At 52.4% G+C, this 5612-nt stretch overlaps 1 pseudogene; it reads left to right on the top strand.

The window, feature by feature from the left end:
• Window positions 1-310: 310 nt before the first annotated feature.
• On the top strand, window positions 311-4142 carry LOC118575389 (annotated as a pseudogene).
• Window positions 4143-5612: the final 1470 nt, after the last annotated feature.

The following is a 5612-nucleotide window of genomic DNA, read 5'->3' as shown; positions in this document are numbered from 1 at the left end:
ATTCATCACGCTCATGGGACTGTGAGTGAAGGTCAGAGAGAGAATGAGAGGTCACAGAGTTATGTAACTTCTAATACACTGTCATCATTATTCTGCTTTATTTATTCGTTACAGCTTCCTCTCACTGTGATTTACTCACTAAGCAATTTTGTACCATGGCGTGTGTGGACCAGGCAACCGTTAAGTAAGGAAAATGATGATGCTGGTCTTGTTACTCTTAGCATCTGATATTTAAACTGAGGAAAGGATGAGCTCTATGATTAAATCTACCAACTTCTAGTGTCTTAAGTGTGTGTGGTTTGAAATTAAAATGGCCCCCAAAGGGGTGTGTGCAATTAGGAGGTGGGGCTTTGTTGGAGAAAGTGTGGCACTGTGGGGCTTGGATTTGAGGTCTCCTTCGGGGTCTCACCGCGCGCCGCCCCCAGGCTCGCACTCGCTGCGGTATTTCCACACCATCGTGTCCCGGCCCGGCCGCGGGGAGCCCCGGTTCATCATCGTCGGCTACGTGGACAACACGCAGTTCGTGCGCTTCGACAGCGACGCGGAGACTCCGAGGGTAGAACCGAGGGCGCCGTGGATGGAGCAGGAGGGGCCGGAGTATTGGGAGGAACAGACACTGAGGAGCCAAGGGCCATGAGCAGAATTACCGAGTGAACCTGAGGAACGCGCTCCGCTACTACAACCAGAGCGAGGGCGGTGAGTGACCGCGGGTGGAGGTCACGACCCATCCACGTCCCTACGTCCGGTCGGAGTCGCCCCGAGTCTGAGGTTCGGGAGGAGAGTCGGGGACCGGGAATGGGTTTCCCTTTCGGTTTAGAGGAGTCCGCGGGTGGGCGGGGCCGCGGCGTGTGGGCGGGGCTGACCGCGGGGTCCCCGCAGGCTCTCACACCTTCCAGGATATGTACGGCTGTGACATGGGGTCGGATGGGCGCCTTCTCCGCGGGTACACTCAATACGCCTACGACGGCCGCGATTACATCGCCCTGAACGCCGACCTGACGACGTGGACGGCGGCGGACACGGCGGCGCAGATCACCCGGCGCAAGTGGGAGCAGGCTGGTGTTGCAGAGGGATGGAGGGCCTACGTGGAGGGCGAGTGCATGGAGTGGCTGCGCAGATACCTGGAGATCGGGAAGGACACGCTGCAGCGCACAGGTGCAGGGCCGCGGGCAGCTCCTCCCTCTGCCTCGGGCTGGGATCAGTCCTGAGGAAGAAGAAAGCCCTCAGCTGGGGTCATGCCCCTGTCTCAGGACAGACGGTGTCCCTGGGTCTCCTGCAGCTGCTGTCAGCCATGGCCGCTCCCAGGCCGGGGTCTCTGCCCACACCAGGGGCTGTGGAAACTGAGTCCTGTCGTCTGTGTGTGTCAACCTTACACAGCAGGACAGGGAGTCTCCTTTACCTGATGGAGACATGGACGCCCTGGGCTGGTTCACCCAGTTTCTAGAGCTTTGCAAAGATACATTCTCCCAGGTTCCTGTGGGTGAGGTCATCCCTTCTGCACCCCAATTCCGTCTATTGACAGAATGGTCACGTGAGCACTTATGCAGGACCCTGGACAAATACTAAATTGTGTGTGTGTGTGTGTGTGTGTGTGTGTGTGTGTGTGTGTTTCTTTACTTTCTTTTGTTTTGTTTAGTTTTTTGTTTGTTTGTTTTTTGTTTCTGTTTTCTTCTAGACAGGGTTTCTCTGTGTAGCTTGTTCCTTTTCTGGAACACACTCTGTAGCCCAGGCTGGACTCGAACTCACAGATATCTGCCCCGCTTTGCCTCCTGAGAGCTGGGATTAAAGGTGTGTGCAACCACAGCCCGGCTCTCTTCTTTCTTTCGTGGTTTTTGTTTTTTATCTTTTTTGAAGTCGTCATCTTGCTTTTAGTCAGGTTGTTTTCCCCTCACTGGGGTGATCTTGCTTCTCTCTCCCCTGATGTTATTTGTATCAGTCTCCACAGGAGCCAGGGGCAACTGCTAACGTGGATACTTAGACACATCAGGGTTTCCTTTGAAACAGAAAGGTTCCTGTGAGCTTAGACTATTTCCTGTCATATTAACATCCAGAGCCCTCCTGCTCTCCCTCTGCCCCAACAAGTCACAGTGTTCCCCAGTGGATTAGGAATTGAACTTCCTCAGAGACGGGTCTTCTGCAGCTCCAGGACAGGAGTGACAGGGACGATCCACACACCCCTGTGAGCACCGCTGTGTCCCAGTGAGTGCTGTACTGGGCTCTACAGCACACTTCCAGGGGTCCTGGTGACAATACCTTGTATCTTGTCCCCCAGAGGCAGGGCTTGGGGAGTCATTTTCTCTGGCTGAGTGTCAGAGGTTCACCACATGTGTGCTGCACACTTAGGTGATGGCTGTTTACATGGACAGACAGTTAGGGCTGGTCAGCGACATGGCCGCAGTGGTTGTGCCTCAATGTTGACAGCAGTAATTGGTAACATCCTTCATGTAGCTCTTGTACTCGATTTCTTATTTTTATATGAATTAGTAACATATTAATTATTTTCCATTCCTTCTCATCTTTTACCACCTAACTTACTCTATAGAACATCACATGAGGAAGGCCATGTTGACCTGCTGGCTCATGTGGATTCTCTCTTAGCTACTGAGTCCCCCCAGGAAAATGTGCAGTTCTGTGATAAGGGGACCAGCTCTACCTGAGGTCACTAGTGTGATGACAGAATTGTCCAAACAGACACAGTTTAGTGTAATCATTGGTTTAATTTTGTCTGTGGAGATTTCAGTTTATCTTGTTAAATGTGGGATTTCTTAAATCTTCCACACAGATCCCCCAAAGGCACATGTGACCCATCACCCCATACTGAAAGGAGATGGCACCCTGAGGTGCTGGGCCCTGGGCTTCTACCCTGCTGAGATCTCTGTGACCTGGCAGACGGATGGGGAGGATCTAATTCAGGACATGGAGCTGGTGGAGACCAGACCTTCTGGGGATGGAACCTTCCAGACGTGGGCAGCTGTGGTGGTGCCTTCTGGGGAGGAGCAGAAATACACATGCCATGTGGACCATGAGGGGCTGACACAACCCCTCACCCTGAGATGGGGTAAGGAGGGTGTGGGTGCAGAGCTGGGGTCAGGGAAAACTGGAGTCTTCTGGAGAGCCTGAGCATGGTCAGGGCTGAGAGCTGGGGTCATGACCCTCACCTTCCCCTGCAACCTTCCCTTCCAGAGCCTCCTGAGTCCACTGTCCCCATCGTGACAATCATTGCTGTCCTGGGTCTCCTTGGAGCTGCGGCCATCATTGGAGCTGTGGTGGCTGTTGTGAGAAGGAGGAGAATCACAGGTAGGAAAGGACAGGGTCTGGTTCACTCTCAGCCCCTTTCAGAAGGGTGCTCTGCCTCATTAAGGGGAACATCCACAGCCCTCATTGCTCCTGTCTCTGACCTGGGTCTGCTGTCAGTTCTGGAACCTTCCTAGGGTCGGGGTCTTCTCTGGTCTCTCACAGCTTTTCTTCTCACAGGTAGAAAAGGGAGGGATCTATACTCCAGCTCCAGGTAAATGTGGGAGTGGGATTGTCTCTGAAGCCCAGGGGTTGAAGCTGGAGTATGCCAACCCATAATACCTCCTACAGTGAAATCTTCTAGAGGCCATGTTGTCACCTTCCTGTGACTATATGTAATTTTACCCCAGGCAGGGACAGTGCCCAGAACTCTGATGTGTCTCTCCCAGACTGTAAAGGTGACACTCCGGGTTATGAATTGGGGAGGGGCCTAGTGGACGTGATTGGGGTTCCGGGACTCCAGGAATCCCCTCTGAGTGAGTAGTGAGTTGTTGGGATGTTGTCTTCAGAGTGATTGTTCATGACTCTTGTTTGTAGCGTGAAGACAGCTGCACGGCCTGACCGAGTGACAGAGATGTGCTCAGGTCTCTCTGTGTCATCCAGGGCCCCTCAGTTAACTCTCAGCAACAAGTCTGATGTTCCCTGTGACCCTGTGCGCTCCATGTGAAGACCTGGGAGCCCAGCCACCCCTGCACACCAGGACCCTGTCCCTGCACTGTTATATTCCCTTCCACAGCCAACCTTCCTTGTCCAGCAGACAGGAGGGGACATCTGCATCCTGTCACCTCCATGGCTGCCCTGAGCTGCAGCCCCTGACTCCCCACTGAAAATAAGAATCTGAATGTCAACCTGATTGTTCACGTCCTTGATCTGACAGATTGATTGGCGGGTAAATTAAATGATTGAAATACTTAGAGTTTGTGGAGGAAATAAATGGCATCATGAAGAAACTTCCAGAATCTGTGTTCATTGTGCTGTGTTTATCTGGTGGACAAGATGAGGCTGTGGGAGCTGAGTGTGATCAGGGCTGTCCCTAGGTGGAGCTCAGTCCATTGCTAGCTGTGACATGTTCCCTCCTCAGCTATGTCACCTCCTGGTCTGTTCTCTTCATCACTTGAACCACATTCTGAGAGTCTGTGATCACAGGGACACTGGGAGGACAGAGCCTTGTCCTGTCCCCAGGACTGTGAAGAGCCAGGGCAGCTGTGACAGGTCAGCCTGGGCTCTGACCTGACCATGGCTCTTCCCCACATTTCTCTGTTTATTTCTTGTCTTTTTAGTTTGTGTGGAGGACTTGGCCTGTTCTTGTTCCTGTGAGTGGTGCCTGTCTCATCCCCCTTTGGGGTTCCTGAGTGACAGCATTAACAGGTGTTTGTCCATCCTTGTCCCCCAAGGCCCAACTAAGCCACAGTACTCAGGTGACTGTGGGCTGAGAACATGAACTTCAGTCACCTGAGCTCCTGCCTCCTTCCAGGCCCCTCCCTGGAGGTTCTCTCCTTCTTTCCATCTTTCAGACTCTAACCAGGGTTGTAGGATGGGCAGAGAGGAGGGATCCACAGGGTCTCATCTCAGATCTGTCCTGTTGGATCTGTGTCTGCCCAAGGTCCCCTCTCCCTCCCTGGCTCTGGGAATCCTCCTGCTGCCTCCAGGGGTGACTCAGGGATTTACAGGCTGAGTTTGCTGGAGATTTTAGTGTATTTAAAAGAAGTGGTCCAGGGGTTGGGGATTTAGCTTAGTGGTAGAGGACTTGCCTAGCAAGCACAAGGCCCTGGGTTCGGTCCTCAGCTCTGGAAAAAGAAAAAAAAAGTGGTCCAGGGACTGCAGAAATGGCTCAGGGGTTGACAGCACTTGCTGCTCTGCAGAGGACCTGGGTTCAAACCCCAGTACCCACACCGTGATTCACACCATCCACTCACTTCCAGTGCTCCTGTGCTCACCAGATAGGCACATGGTACAAAAACATACAGGCAAGAGACACTCATAGACATAAAATTAATGAATCTTTAAAAAATAGATTGTGGGAACACCAGAGATGAAATTACTTCATCCCTGCTCTGGTTTTCATCCGGACCCTGCAGTTTTCTCTTCTAGCTTTGTGACCTCGAGTCAGGAGCTCCAGGAGTTTAGCTGAGATGTTTGAAGCCCAAGAAGGTGACAATCTCTGTCCCGATGCTGCCATCTTTGTCTTGTGAGGGATGGTGACCTCAGTGCCTGGGATCCAGCAGACATTCAGACCCAATAAATGTTTGATGAATGAATAAAAATATAACTAGGATCATGGATCAAAGACAGAAAGGCAGGTGGAGAGGGAGGGAGGG

The sequence above is a fragment of the Onychomys torridus genome, unplaced genomic scaffold (assembly GCF_903995425.1).
Source record: "Onychomys torridus unplaced genomic scaffold, mOncTor1.1, whole genome shotgun sequence".
NCBI classification, from domain to species: Eukaryota; Metazoa; Chordata; class Mammalia; order Rodentia; family Cricetidae; genus Onychomys; species Onychomys torridus.
Note: the sequence above shows the minus strand (reverse complement) of the source record. Positions and strands in the feature narration are given on the sequence as shown.